Consider the following 16,891-nt stretch of genomic DNA (forward strand, 5'->3'; position numbering starts at 1 on the left):
TAATACTGACCTTGCCAGCGGGGAGAGTATTTTTGTCAGTTATTAAAAGGCACTCCTATGTATACTATGTACAGTGGTGTAAATTTGGACCCAATATGTTGAGTACCAAATTACTGCAGCAACAGCAGAAATTAATTTACCCCATTATGTCCATGTTATCAGGCTCCTGACTTTTTCTGCCTTTAAAATGTATCATCCACTACTCGCTCATTTTAAACAGAAATGCTAAGTCTTTAATCAATTCTGACATTTGCACTAGAAAATAACATCTAGCTCTCTTACACAGATAAAAATTTATTTGCCTGCAGCTGATTTCTTGTAGTGCTTTGGACCCATTCATTTCTCAGAGACGACTTAACTTTTTACGGTCTTTAGGTACCACAGGGTAATAAATAGAAAGTCGGTACAAAGGGGGCATTCTCACTTTTATGAGGCCAACTATCCGCTCCCTAGAGCTGCCTCCTCGCACAGCTACTCAGGCTGACTGACTGACCAGCCGGCATCCGTCTATTGTCAAAGACCCAGCTCCTTTATTTCTATCACACTCTTCTGACTGGCTGGTCAGTGAATCCTAAGAATAATCATGTTTCATGTCTCAAAAATCTAATAATCGAGTTACTCATTCTTATAAATTGCAGCTAAGCTATTTGGGTTAGTCGCGTTATCCCCACTTTAAAGGCAGGGAGACAGAAACAGGAAAATTAACACATTTGCCTGAGGCCACATATGGATTTAAGAGTAGATCCAGGACTGGAACTGAATTTAGACCAAGCTCCCTCTTAAAGATTCTCAAGTGCACTATAGAAAATGCTTCTTTAAAAAAGAAATGTAATATAAACCTTATTTTTCATCATTTTTGTGTATCAGTCAAAATGTACACACTTCTTTTTAGGTCATATTTCCTTTTCTAAAGACAGGAATTTTTTTTAAAAGTGTGGTGACACCTTTCAACTACATAGGGCAGTTTACTTTGGAAACAAGAAACATTTAATATGAGCTTGTGAGCAGTAATGGGAACAGAATTGCTCGTTATTAGGTTACTGTAAACGATGTTCGCTGGATGTTACGGTGTAGTTCCAGGCCAACAAAATATAACGAGAAGTCCGGCATTAGTATAGATAAGGTGCTCTTGCTTACCTACTGTGCATCGGTTTCCACCGTAATGCTCCTTCAGTGCTTTCAGTATCAAAATACTTAGCATGGGTCTAAACATTGAAAAACACACGGGACAACCATATACCGTGTTTGAGAGTTATGATTTATGTCATTAAGCAGTGAGTTTTACCAAGTTGTGTCATTCATGTCACTGAAGCAAGACGTATATTGCTTGCCCTTTAGCTGTGGCGTGTCATCAAAGCTGTGTTATGGTATGACTGAGCGCAGATGGCATGCCTAAAAAGCAGGTGTGCAATATAACTTTCCTATTACTGACACGTAGATATTTCCTCTTCCTCAATGTCCACCCCCAGATATTTGCTTGCCCAACCTTCTACAGGAACTATAGAAAGTCCTGCTCATCCTGCTCATCCCTGATGGCTGGAATTGTACAGTCAACCCATATGCAGAATAAGTGTTCACATATATTTTTACATATTTATGCTGAAAGCTCCATTCTGAGCTTTTTTAGAGTCCTAATTTGAGGGAAGTGGGTGCAGATCTCATTCAAATAATCATTCTCCAATACCACTAGCATTACCTGCCAAAAATGAAAGTGGCATATGAATCACAGTAACACAGCCACTTATGAATTTGTGGATTTAGAGCCTGCCAAGGAACACCAGAAATCCACATGATTTCAAAGTCTCATGAGTTTTAGAGACTTTGAACAATGTGTAAAAGTACATTTATCCAAAGACCATCTTACTGCTGACCCGTCCTATAAGGATTATAGACATGTCCGATTCAAGTGAAGGACAATATTAACTGAACATATTTCTGTTCGAATCTTTCTCTTTCAAGTGAGGTAGTGAAAGTGGTGAATTTGCTAATTGAAGCTATGTCAGAGGCCCTTCCTGAGATGCCCCTTATTGAAGTGCTACTGTGACATAATGGTGTGGAAATATGCTTTTGTGTGAGAAGAGCTATCAGATCCTCTGGGAAATATCACAGATGCTTTCCAGTTCCTTTCAGACATGTAAATATCTTTATGTTTAGACATGAGTAGAGAGGGGTGGGAAGTGAAGTAGAACGAGGAGTGGAGTGGGGTTAAAAGCATCCACATAGATCCAGGAACCAAATAGATACATGTGCGGTTGTGGTTTTTTTCTGTATCTGATGTTAGCTGGGGCTTGAAATGAAATGTTCATTATTAAGAAGAAACGCTGCATGAACACGTGCAAACTTGAGAGTTATGTTGACCCATGGTTGATACAAAAGGCCATCTTCTGCCTGAAATTACAGATGATCAGCAGAACTCTCAGTAATGCTCAGATACTTACGTCATTCCCAAGTAATATGTACCTTATCAAGTATGGTTTATTTCCAGCTTGTAGTATATGGCTAGTGCTACAGCAGTGGAAAACACTACATGCCACCTAGTGCTTCTTATGATTGCTTGTTTTCTTCATGGTTGCATATCAGAAACTGAAAATAACATTTGAGTCTTTTTTCCCTCTTAACATACAAAAAACAGCAGCCTAAGCTTTGTAATCTATTTATACTTTAGTACTTGTGAAACATAGCAAAAAAACCTGCTTACTAGCATGGTCTACACATAGCTGTCTCAGCAGCTTGATGAAATGTTAAGACTTGGTTTGAGTAACTGTGTTCCAACTGGTATTAGCGTTATCTGTTGTAGATGAAAATGGCAGTGAAAAAATACAACCATGAGTGGCCTTCTGTGCATATTTTAAATGCAAGTGGCCATTATCAGCTGTACCATAACCTTGTCTGGTGTTTCATCTCGCTGTTGGCTCAGTGGAAGACAGGTGACTTTTTCTGAATGTGGCTGCTGCTTTCAGTGTATTTCTGCGGTCTTTTGATTATTCTACTCTTTGTTGGTTAGACACCAATCTCCTCAGCTTAGGCCTATGCCACCTCACTACCTGAATGTCTCTGCTGAAAACTTGTTCACTGAAATGGGCATCATGTCAATAATAACAAATTCATCTGTCCGTCTCCAGACTGGCTCTAAGTTTCCTCCAATCATTCATTGAAGGTTCATGTTCCCAGACCTTGCCGCACAGCACCTCAGTCCATTCAGCTTCTCTCCAAGATGGTAACTACTTTCTGCTCCACATCTCTCTTACAGGAGGTATTTTCGATTACCTAAAATGTAAACTGTAGATTTCCTCTTAAAACTTCTGCTTTACAGAAGAGAAGATCAACTGGTTGGAGGTGCATTGATGACACCAAACTCATTTCTGTTTTGCCTGACTGCCCTCTCCATCATCTGTCAGTCTAAAATTATCATTTTTGAAAGAACTGAAGGAGTTGTATTAATATTTGTGTGAACCACTTTTTCTGCACATTGTCTGTTCTTCTTTTCTCCTTCCCCTTGGTGTCTGGTTCGTCTTGGCTGCTTTTAAAAATTCTGTTGCCTCTAGTAAGGGACTGCCAAATTAAACCAGTGAAGAGAAACCAGGTGACTGTCTACTTTTACGAATATAGGTTGTGTATAATAAATTCAGGTTTTACATCTATGCAAATTAAATCATCATATGATTCTGACTACATGCATTTTTTATCAAATATGGCATATATTTCACAAATTATATTTAACTTATAGTCAAGTTGCTATTCTGAATGCCTAACTAGGAGTTACAAGGTGTGCCACTAGATCTTAGTAAATAGGCTTATAAAACCAGAAGGAATAAGAGAAAATCACCTTTTTTTCTTGTATTCCTGGTAAGTCCAGTGGAAAGGCTTTTCCTGCTATAGGTGATAATATAAACACCTCACCACTGAGCTGTTTAGAGACACAAGTACATCTCGTCATTAGAAATGTAGAGATTTTGTAAAGGCCTAAACAGAACATGCCCAGAATAAGGAAGTTTTAAAGCAAGGTGTCTTTGGTCTGGAGTTTACCGCATGTAGTTAGTAAGGCCTTCTGCTAATGTTTCTGTCATGACGTGGAGGACATTAGTCACAATGTCAAAATAAACATTTTACTTCCGCAAAATTATATTTTCACCTCAGGAATATTGTGAAGTGAAAAGAGGATTTACGCACAATTCTTCCTTTGGGGTTTATCTCCAGACAGGGCAGTTTTAGAGTAAAGCCTTGCAATATGTTTCCCGGCCATAAGTGCACCATACTTTGAATAATCAATCTGGCACCTGAGCTATGACAAGGATTATGCTGTGAAGGTAACAACTCCATGACTTCAATGTTAACTGTCTTCGGCAACTGCTGCTGTTTCTTTCATAAATAAAAAGACGTTTTGGTGAGCACAAAGATGTCTCCATCAATACTTGTGTTTTGGTCAATAAGAGGGTCTGGATGGTGGGAAATGTGGGACTTGGGTGGAATTTAAGCATGTGAATGAACAGGTGTGATTCAGAAAACCTCTGCTACGCAGTTGCCTAAACCTCAAAGCACTACGTTTGCCTCTCATGAATCATGCCTTGGAGTTAGTTCCTTTTCCACCTGGGACTCCTGACCGGCCTTTCTGGAGTGCTCATGGCCAAGTCCTCTGGACACCAGGACCACTACATTCCTCTACCCAACTGTCCTGGTCAGCTTGACCTCCTGACCACTCCTGGAGCATGCCCCAGGCTCCCTGACACAACTGGCTTGACAAAATGCAGCAAGGTCACAGTGGTAATGATGGTACTTACTCCCAGGACCATTTTTTTTTTTTTTGAGGGGGGTGTTTTGTGTATTCCACAACAATTTAACATAGCAAAGACAGAAATAATCCCAAGAAAACTCAATCTGTGCCCCGGCCCTGGGAATAACCTAAACAGTAGATTATGATCTAAGGAATCTTGAATTTGTTTGTGCTCAAGGGCACTGTTTTAGCAGAAGGGTCGAGACTGCCTTTTCTAAAATAACCATCAGCCTGATGGTCAGAGTCCTCCCTGGGGTGAGAGGAGTTGTGAATTGGGGCCTTTCAGGGCAGGAGAGATGAATCCCATGATTACGTGAGTGCTCTAATCACAGAGTTGTTATATAGAGGGAGATGGGAAGCCAGCTTCTCCTCCAGCTATGTTTTAATAAAACATAAGTTTTGAAGGAAAGATCACAGGAACCTATTTTCATAAGAAGAATCAGGGTGTAGATACTGAGTGGATGGATGCATCTCTCAGACAGCCCTGGGTAGAGCCCTGTCTTTAGAGGTAACCCTCAGGTAGAGCTCTAGCTTTAGAGGGGGACAGGATTTTAGATTTGGGACAAACCTCATTTTTTCCCTGGTTAATTCCACTCAGTTTATGTTGAGGTCAAGACACGCTGTGCTGGCTGTTTTCCAGTCTCCTTGTACACTGCAGGAAAGTCGTGCTTTTAAAACATGATTCTGGGTACCTGGTAGGGGACCATGGGCCAAAAAAATTGATGTTGGAGCACCAAAGTTTTTGGAGCACCAAAATCCTTTATAGGATTAGGCCATAAGCCTTATAAATCAGTATCTCTTTATTCATAACAGTTGGTTTCATATTAACACCAGTACTTAGTATCTGCTGGTAACTGTTCTCTCAGTAGATTTTCCGGTCCATTTTTATTTTGTATCACAAAGGATAGCACTGGAAACTGTTGGATTGCATATTATTTATAATGAAAATTCTCACTATAAGTGTTTCCCATTAGAAGCCGTAATGGCTAGCATGGCTAGACACTCATATTGATTTGAGTCCTGTGGGATAGAAGGTTGGAATTATATTTTTAAGGAATTTAACTAAATTAAATTGAAAATACATACTAAAATTTTGACTGTTTTTTAGGAAAAGTTTAATGCTATTCAAAGATGCTTATTTCTTCTTTAAAAATAATTTCATTTTACCTACTTGCAAACTTCCAAAATCAGGGGACAATATATTCCTCCATAAAAAGGTAATAACACGACAGCAGCCCAGTGCACAGATTTCCCCTGCCACAGCGTAACTGACTGCTTTTGCCACATATAGGATGTTTGGGCACAGTTCAGACAGTCTGTCCCATGCATGTTTCCTTCCTCAAACCTGCTTGATACAACTGAAGAGGAGGTTACAAAGCTGCCCTGGAACCCTTCCACTTGTGATCTGCATCCTACAATATGGAATATTCTAAATATCATGGGCTTTCCCTAGCTAACAAGCTGGTTATTCTGGCTATGCATGAAGATACAGATTTGGGTCTTAATTAACATCTGTAGTTTAATCAAACCATTTATGATCCTGAGAAATCTGAACTGTAGACTTTCTGGTTTTTCTGATGACAGACAAATACCACAAACAAAAAGGAATTAAAATAATGGTTTAGTACATAAAGCGTTTGCACCAGCTGTGGCTGTGGTAACTTTGGTGGAAAACTGGGAATTCTGAAGATCATTTTTTTCAGTGTCTGATGAAGATTTTAAAGATAATAGACATGAGAACAATACACTAGGGACCTCACAAAAATTTTTGGTGTTTAAGTTAAAACAGCATTCTATTTAATTTCACAGGGGCTAACTCTCCTGCAGTGACAATGCTGTAAATCTCCAGCTAGGCCCAGTTTTATTATAAAAGAAGTTGGCCCAAAAGAGAAAATCTGGAATAAATTGCCGTGAAAGTGGATTGGCCTGTTTAGTCTGGTGACCTAGTGAAACAGTGCAGGACTTTATAATCTTCAATGCAGACAGGTCTTCATTGTTGAAGGAAGCAGGAAGTGTAAAGAGGGCTGTAATTGCATATTCTTTAATAAGAAATATAATTGTTGCTTTCTCCAAACAGATCTCAGACAGATTTTAATAGTGTGCACACATTGAAAAGGATCTGAAACACACCCTTCTGCCCTAATTTGTTCATATACATTGATATATTCAAATCTATTTACACCCTCTAAAAATGTAGTCCACGTAGAGCATTTCTGATGTTCAGGGTTCCTTACCTTTTGGATTGACTATGATGTATGGAAACATAATGGAGCAAGATTCCGTAAGAGAAAAAAAAAAGTCTAGTGGGTGTGTTTCTTTTGAAACTTCAAAGTTCCTGCCTTAAAATAAGGGCTTATCATTGCCATGATTATAGTGGTCAGTCTTTACTGCAATGTCAGGGCCATGCCATCTTTTGTATTTACTGAAATAGCTTCAGTTGTGCAGCATGTTTTAAAGAATCCAAAAAACCCCAGTATTGTATTTTGTTTCAGGAAACTTCGAATTAGGAAAGTACATTTGTGAAATAGTATAATCTTCTTTGCTGAATTTGAAGGGAATTTTCTTTGCTGAATTTGAAGGGATGACACCTTGTGTTAAACTAATATCAATATAAATCTTAGTCAATATGAGGAAAAGTGGTGCTGTGCAAAGCCTACTGTAACTACTGAATATTAAGTTCAGCAAAAGCAGCCATGAGCTTCTCCTAAGACAGCTTTATCTTTGGTGGCTGAAATTCAGTTTTTCTGTTTTCTTTGTGTTCTATACCCTTGTCCTAGTCATTTCAAAACAAGTAGTCGTCTTAACTGGTATTAGGTGTATGGCTTCACATGAACCATGGTAACTGAGGCTTGAGACTTATGAAAAATTGTTTAGTTTTCACCAAACTTCCTAAATCTGTAGATCTAAGAAAAATTACGCCATATGTTGGAAATGAGTTTGGTAGTGACTGTCCTTCAGCTGCTGTGCTAAATTTGTATTGTTCTGCAGCGCCATGGACAACTTCTTTCAGGACAATTGCGATCACGGATATATATTAAATTGCTTTTGTTTCCATTGAGTATCATATTTTAAAAGCCTTGAATTCTTCTTTCTGTGAAATCTGAAGTGAGGAAAATATTAACTTTTTGTCCCAGGAGACTCACGCCTTCAGTTTATTTGTAGAAAAGACACACCATGGATAGTGGACTTGCAAGATTCTCCATGGTGACCTGACTCTATGATAATCAGCTCAAAAATGTTAAAGGTTTCAGGCTTTGTACCCATAAAGCTCATGTATTTTTTGTTTTACTACACACACACACACACACAAATCGCTACATTCTCTTGTAAATTTGACATCGGCTTTAGAATAGAAATACTCATCTTGATAGTAGCCGGTGTGAGTTCATCAACTCCTTTTGTATCTTCCACTTGTCAGTCACCCCCTGATAAAAGCTTCACTTACTCAGGTGATCTGTGTTGAAGTATCCCACTTCTAGTCCCTGAGGGGTATTCAATATGATCTATCTGATCAAGGAAGAGTAGGGCAGACTGCTGTATCTACTGATAATATTTATACAACCGGGGTTTAGAAAGAGATTTTATAAAAAAGGATATCTGCAGAAAGAAGAAAAGGACCACTACTATTTGTCGTAGTCCATATGATTTGTCTTTTTTAAAACCACATGTTGAGGTAAGTTGTATCCGTGCAAGCAGGAAAATGAAATCGTGGTTTGCTACTGCTTGGCAATATTCATGCAGTGAGTCAAGTCAACAATACTGAGGTTGAGAAGAACACAAACCAAGGAGGTTGCCCATGCAAATGATACATCCTGGTTGCTTCCTCATGAACTCTTCCATGAAATCTTGCTGCACCCATCTTGATTGCATATGCTAATCCTGGCTTCTTAATTGACTCATAACAGATTTATCTGGATTTCCAACTTCCTCTTCTCTTTAGAATGTTAATTAAAAGAAAAACGATTACATTTAAGATATTCATGACAATAACAGAGTTTTCTGCTAGAGGTGTTCAGAGCCAAATTTTGCTTTTATTTATATGGGACTATTTAAAATCAATGAGCTTGAGTCTATACGGTGCTAGGGACCTTTTGATACCCACATAGTAAAAAATGGCCAGAGGAAGAATGGAAGACAGTTCATATAGTATATTTTCCAAATTATACTTCAAGCAGCAAAATTCAGAAGAAGCCCCCAGCTTTTAGAATAAAAAATATATAACAAGTCAAAAACCAGTTTGTTTGGATGAAAATGAGCCCAGAAGTGCTCATGCAGACTTGTATATTCTCCCTCTCTTCCCCTAAATCAGTCACTGTCACTATTAGGCCTGCAGAAGTTAGGAAAAGGAGGGCTTTGATATTCTCCATATGGAATATGTAGATTTTGAGGCATGTCCCTAGCATAAACAGATAATTGTCCTTTGTTATTTCTTATGCTAGATGCGGAACTTACTTATTTTTACTTAGGATTTAGGAACTCTTTAAATAATAGTTGTTATGTTTTTTGTCATATGAACAAAATGGGATTTAATTAAAGAAGAAGTAGAATGAAAGTGGTCTTTCTTCTTCTTTCCTTTTTTTTTTTTTAAATTTAATTCCTCTTGTGGACTTGTACAGGGCTTTTTTTCGTGTGTTTTTTTTTGGTTTTGTTTTTGTTTCTCCTTAGCAAGGCACTTTGTAGTCATAGTCTTGCTTGGTAACCCACCATATTGTTGTTGGTGGTTTGGGTTTTTTTATATTCAGTAGATTAAATCATACTATCCTATTTGGGATCTTCCCACCATTACAGCTTTTGCCACCCATAACCTTATTTTATGATCAAAGGGGAAATAAAGGGAAAGCAGTAATGTTAATAGGCTTTCCCATGCAGTCTCTCTGGGAATGGTCTTTTTATAAGTGTCTTGAACTTGACCTCTTCAGAAGGCCCAAAGGTCCAACACACATTTTTAAAGTTGCATTTAAATTTTAATATTTTTATTCTGTGAAGCCATTTAAAACCTGGCCCTCAAAACACAAAGCATAAATCTTTCAGGACAGTCATACAGTAAAATTGATGTGTGCGGAAGAGAAGTTCCGGAAAACCCCTAAAGCTCTGTTGCTTTGCTTTTCATGTTGTTTTATAGATACGTTCCCTACAACACTACCAAATAATCAAACAAAATCCAATGAATAATATTGTGATTTCATCACTCTGGCATTTGAACTTGCAAATACAATTTAGCAATGAATTAGGAGAGGAAAAGTTTTGCATTGCCCCACCCTCATTATAAAAATGTTCTTCAGAGCCAAACATTTGAGGCATTAGAAAGATTTACAGTAATAATATAAGTAACTATAATGAACTTGGGAACAAGGGAGTCTTGTAAAAGATTCTCAGAATGAGAGAGAGGTTTTGTAAGCAATTCTACCATCACTAAATAAATATTTAGGAAGATTGTCTTCTCTTAGTGAGTCTGTATAATAATTGTAGTGCTAATAGGAAGTATATGATTTGGATATGAGAAGATATGTATCTCTCAGTCCATACAACTTGTTTGTGTGGGTGAATCTAGTTCTCATTAAAGATACTGGTTTGACTGTCCTGATTGCTGCAGTCTTCTTTCCATGAAAATAAGTCAGCTTTGTCACCAGCCATTCCTCAGTTCATCTGAGGGCAATCTTTTCTGTCTGCAATGTCTTTTTTTGGGATGGTCAGCAAGGCAGCCAAATGTGACAGGTCAATTTGGTAATATACTTGGAAAGGAGAAGAGCATGTGTTAAATGACTGCACTTGACCTGTAGGTGTGGGTCACACTGTTGCCCATCACTGTAATGTCAGTGTGCACTCCCCAAGCTTGGTAACACGCAAAATTCCTGTTTAATTTTCCTTTCTTTATTTGTGCAGCTTTCCTGGCTCCAATTCCGAAATCCAAATTTCTGACCATACCAGAACACAGAGAAAACTGGGGAACAGAGAAAGGCAAGGCATGAGGGAGGTGGGCGAGCGTGGCTCCTGGTCAGCTCTGGCCCGTCTGCTGTGACTGCAAAGGGAGTGGCAGGGATGGAGCATGACCTCTCGTTCCCGACACTCGCCCTGGCTTCCTGTGTGTGAGGCTGAGCCGAGGATGTGGGCACAGAAACAGGGAATCCCGTTGAATTGCTGGAAAAAAACCCTCTCATTAACTTAATGAGATTTGGAACATTACAAGGGAACTCCAGCTGGAACCAGATCTGAACCCAAGTGCGAAACATTCCTGAATATACTACCACAAACTTGTTTCAAGGAGAATATGTGCTCAGACATACAAATGGCTAGATTCTGATCTCGGTAACGCCAGCGTGAGTCTCTTGACTCATATAAACTGCACTCAGAGGACTAGCCCTGAAGACTATAAAATGAAGATGCACACATGCCACAGGAGACTGCGAAAGGAGGGTGGAGCTATGAAGATTTAGCCACACACCTTGCTGGAACACCTTAAAACAGGTAGACCTGGCAGCAGTTGGCTGAGACGGGACTTTCATCCTGCATAATCACTACTTTCCATAATTAAGTGCAGAGTCTGACTGGGTTCACACTTCGTTGTGCTGTAGTCTAGCTATGCTCAGATCCCCACACCAGACTTCTTGCCCAGCTCTCTACCAAACACTCTTCGCTTTCATTTCTTTAAGTAGCTGAGCTGCCATGACTGGTGGGCTTCGTGGGGGGAAGAGTACTGCCTTGTGAATACCAAAAAGATAGATGGAGGAGAGAAGAAACAGATTCTCCCTCCAGCATAATGCGATAAGGCAGCAGGCTGGGCTCAAAATAGGCAGAGGAAGTGCTGAATGACCCAAGTGATGACAGGCTTGGTGGCATTCTCCTGCATGTATAGAAGACACTTGTTTTGTCCATATGTCTCCATACTGTAGCTAAGAAACTACTGTAGTGTTCTCCTGAAGTGATATTCAGACAGCGAGTTTAATCTGAAGGGGAAAGCCAGTCTGTTTCCATCTAGTTTATAAACTTTTGAAAAATGTCAGTAGAATAAAGATCTCTACGTTAACTAGTCTGTATTCTTTTCCATCTGTGGAAGTACCAAAAGCTCTCCGATCAAAGTTAATGTGAGTTTTCCTGGAATAAGAATTGGCCCTTGATAGAGCTTTGACTTGTCACCTATTTAAGAGTGTTTTCATTATTTTCTGATTACTCACCCAGCATTGCCAAATTTAACTTTTCTTTATTAAGTAATTTAATACTCAGAGCTCACAGAAAACTTAACATGTCATCCATCTCTTTCATTTTAACTGATTCAAAGCAAGCTCCATTTCTTAAAGTAGATCCTTTTTTTTCTCATTGCACATCTGAACTTGCAGTGAAAGACTCATAGAAAACAAATAAAAACTTTCTTTTTTGAAACTTTTGAACAAGTTAAAACACATCCAAACCCCTATTCGCAGTAATTGATACTAATTAAAATGCTGAAGCTGCATTAACAAGAAATGAAAAGGAGTATTTTGGTTCTTATCTTTTGCAACGTGAATGTTTTTCATGCTCAGCTTTTCATAAATGCGGAAATATTATACCTTGTATTATTTCCGTGGAAAATGCTATTGCTGTTTGGCATTTTATGGGGTGTGGTTTATAATTTTATTAACACCATCTGTTGTTTAAAAGATAATATAGAATGTTTAAAAATTACCAAAAGTGCTGCTGTACACAGAATCAAGAGCACCATTTGCAGTTTGCTCTTTGCCTGGCAATTTATCTGCACATAAAGCTGATTCATATTGAAGCCAGTTGAATTTAACTCCTTATGGTTCATGTGATGCTTTAAATATCTCCACTGGACTGTGCATTAAACACGAGTAGTATCATGAACCCATTCTGTATCTGAAACAGCCTTTACTGCCAGATCGCCTTAAAAATGCTGAAGGGTAAGGAGGGAAATGAAAGGCCATATTATGAAAGGACTAAGGACCCTGAAGATCACCTTCAAACAGAATTACATGTCTTTAAAAGGGAGAGGCGGGCCAGCAAGATGAATGAGGAATGGATTTGTTTGCGTGACTTATGTTTCTGCTAGAAACGCTTAGACACATCTAAAGGTAAAAAAGAGTTTTTAATTACTGAATAAACCTTTTTTCCTGAAGCTGAATGGAAATACAGCATCATGGGCAGGTGATTTTACACATTTCACTCCACCCACAGCCTGAGAGCAGAGCCAGTTAAAATACAAAGGCAGGAGAGGTCATAAATACAGGAGGTAAGGGATGCTTGAGTGAACTTGGAGAAAGATCAGTGATAAAAGACGAGGAGAGATGCCTGTGGTTGGCTTGTGTCTTGGCCAGGTGGAGAGCTATTTCAGCTTTGCTTTACAGGCAAACCATCATGGCCTTCTCTGATCTCTGTCTATTACCTAACTGCTTATAATAAATAGCCAGTTGCATTTAAGGAGAAAGGAGAGACAAAACACTATTAGATAAGAGTTTGCCAGTCACGATTTGACTCTTATGGATTTATGGGGCAGAGACAATTATTCTTGTTTGCTAGAGATGTACAAAAAAGAATATACTTGCAGCATGATCCCGCAAAATAATATCTGTAACACTTTGGCTTCCAGCTACAGATCTCCTATCTGAAGAATATGCTGAGGAGCACAAGTCCCCTGTTACCAAGGAACAGAAAAACCATGTCAAGCAAAGGCCCATCAGCCTGTTACTGGCTGCCAACATAAATATTTTGGACTGAGAAAAACTGCACTTTGAACTAACAAGAATCCAGGTGACAGACGTTTTCTTTCATAACTTTAAGGAAAAATGGCCTAACATAGCTATTCCAGGGGAAAAAAAAATGTTCCATCTATTCTCGTTCAGTATTCATATTCTGAGGTAAAAAACCCAAACCCCAAACAAATAGACAAAAACTCCTGCATGGGTGTACACACTTCATCTTGGAATTAGGCTGATTTTTATTCTAGAATAATTATTCCACTCACAATGCAGAGTAATTATTCCCGAATAAAGTCTTTTTTTTATTGCAATGAAGTGTCCATAGGGAGCTATCACAGAGTAGTTATCCCAGAATTGCTATGCTGCTTAACTTCCCCCGTGTAGACAAGCCTTAAGAAATCATATCCAAAAGAAGATAGAGAAGAAAAAAAAAGTGTCTGTGCATGTGTTACAGCATAAAGTGTGAGTGCTAAAAGTTATACATTGTAAAGTAGACGCTGCAAACCACACTTTTATCCCAGGAAGGTACACCATAATAGCAGCAGAAAAGGCTTTTGTGGAAACGCGTAATAAGAATTCACGCCTTCTCTTTTCATTTGGAAGTTACTTTAAAATATTTCAAACTGAGCTTTTGTTTTTATTCAATGCAGATGCACTGTTTACTAAAAAAATTTATGGTATTCCCTCTCTGGATCTGCTGGGAAGCTGTGATTAACAGCTATGTTCAGTCTTTTGGAATACGGTAGCCCCGGTACGGTGCTGGGTCATAACTCCTTCAATGAGCTGAAATATTCAACCTTTGGTGTGTGCCTCAACAACAAATTAAACTCAAGGGTGAGAATGAGAAATGTTTTATTAGCTGAGCTGGTACACCTCCTATTATATTAATACTTTACTGAGATGCATAGTGCAGTCCTCTCTCTCTTGCTTCAGGCTGAGTGATGTATATTTGAACTGTATTCATTACATTCAGGGCATGTTTCATGCTCTTGGAACTTGTAAAAAAAGCCCCAAAAAACTATGCATAAGTCACAAGACTCCTGGAGTTTGTGGTCCTGTGCAGGAGTTTGACTATCCTGCCACTTTACGTCATTCTCAAGGCTTCCTTAACGAAGCCAGACAGGATCATCTACTCTGACTCTTGTCATATCCTCATGACAGACATACCCTTACGGTATCTCTGGAGTGTCCCAATCTCGTTCCTGGGACTTACTGTGTGATGTGCCCTTGGACTTGTCCCCACTCCCACAGTTGCTGTTGTATCCCTGGCAAAGCCCTTCTAGCGCTTGGTCCCACACGTGGCCCAAGGTCTCACCAGAGGCCCTGTCCACCAACAGGATCTAAGGCACACGTATTGCAGGCCCCACATGGCTGGGGAAGGCAGGGAGGAGGAATATAATGTTCAAGCATGAGACAGAAAGCACTAGTTCTGTTGGGAGCATCAAAACAGGCCGACCAGGCGCCATTCCTACTGGCCAAGGCCCCTTGACAAGCACCGGCATTAACTCCGTGCCAGGTGCACAAGCACCAGGCAGATGAAAGCGGCCGCCATGAGCCCAGGCCTGACATTTCTCATCTGCTCTGGGTATATATCACAAGCCAAATGATGCTGCGGTGGCCTCCCAGGCAAGGAACGACCGACCCTGCGCCTGTAGTTTTGGGATAGGTGGAGGGGCACCACTGTCCTTTGTTTTGCTTTTTCTTTTTGTGCCTGGAGCAGGCAGGTCACCCATCACAGGGCAAGGGCGGGTGGGCACTGTCTTCTGGAAGGTCACCAGGTACTCCTCCCCGGATCAGGGGAGAGCAGCTTGTCGTTTGCAAACCCGCTGGCCTTCCAAATCCAAGTGACTGCGGGGGGAGAGGGAGCTCTGTAAGGTCTCTGCCAAGCCTTGCCGTGACCTTAGGTGCTGCCTCAGTGGACACGGCTCCGGCAGGGGGAGAGCCATGTGTGGTGCCATCTGGGCCCACGCTGGCGAGGTGACCCTCCCTCCGGCGTTCCGGCTGCGGACACCTGTGCCTCTGTCTGCCTCCAGAGCCCCGGCCCCTGCTCCTCTCACAGATCTTGCCCTGGGAACTGCTCAGGCATCTTCCTCCATCTCTCCTCCCTGTGGACAACGGTGACGAGCCACTGCCTGGCTGCCCCAGCTAGTCCAGTGCTCGGCAACACGCACAGTCGGGACATGGATCTCGGTGGTCCCTCTATCAGGATGGCGGAGATGTCTGTGAACCTGCTGGGACCCTCACTTGCCCCCGCAGCCACACGGCAGGTGTAGGCACCACCAGGGATTAGCTGGTCTCCTGCCACCACGGGCTCTTACAGCTCTCCATGGCTGCCCCAAAAACAGGAAGGGGGGAAGTTTGCCTTAATGTGCCTTTGATTTCATTCAGTTTAAAAGGACACCCTCAGCAAGCAGGAATAAATAATATCCTAATAATCAGTATTGAGAAGTATCTCTCAAACCCTGTAGGGATAATTTCCTCAATATGTAAACACTTTTCCTAATTTCTTGTTTGGGGAAATGTGGAAAAAAAAACACCAACCAAAAAAACAGGCTTGGGAGGGGCTGTTTGTTTTTGTGAGTCTTCCAGCTCTTGTTGTGTTTTCATCTTGCTCAGCAGGGCTGCCAGACCTTTCCCTTCGCGTTCTGATACTTCTTCTTTGTGATCTGGATGCAAACAGTAATTGCAGAAGCATTTGAATTTTTTAAAAACATGTTACTGAACTTTTTTTTTAAAGAATTGTCAGTAATGTTTGGGCTCAAATTCGAGAGCTGGCTGATGAATCCCATGCTGGAGTGATATTATTCCTATTTTTTTGGCACCAGATACTTGTTCCTATTGCTTTCAACTATTTTCAGTCAGGAACATAAAATATTTGTGCTGGTTCTGATAATCAGCTTGTTCTTGCATACTTCCTTAACTCTGATATTGCTAAGGGTTTCAAACACCATGAGAGGATGTCAGAGTTAATGCCTTTGCAATAAAAGGGGTGGTCTGCCCACAAACCATGGAGGTATTCCCATATTGGCTTGCACTTGGTTTATGCTTTTCACAGTTTTTCTTCCTGCAATCCTGCTAACGCTAGGAAAATGAGCTATTCTACAATCCAGGCTAATTACTGTGTTTTAACACTCATTTTAAGTAAGAGTAGTGCTGTTTAAAACCGTGTCAGCAGGTCGCACGCTGATGGGAATATAACTCACCTTTTTACTCTGTAACACTTGTATTACTGTCCACTCAAACCCTTCTCTGTCGTGTCCTATATATCCCACCTTATCATGGGGAGCCTGCCCATAGTCCATCAACTGCTGTGGCTCTAACAGTAAGAATGTTAATCATGTAGCCATGATTTCCCTTGTCTTGTTTTCCCTGAACTTTAGGGTTTCTCTGCCACATCTTTTCAAATCTAAAACCTGGGGGAAAAAATGGA

The sequence above is a fragment of the Chroicocephalus ridibundus genome, chromosome 2 (genome assembly GCF_963924245.1).
Source record: "Chroicocephalus ridibundus chromosome 2, bChrRid1.1, whole genome shotgun sequence".
In the NCBI taxonomy this organism is placed as follows: domain Eukaryota; kingdom Metazoa; phylum Chordata; class Aves; order Charadriiformes; family Laridae; genus Chroicocephalus; species Chroicocephalus ridibundus.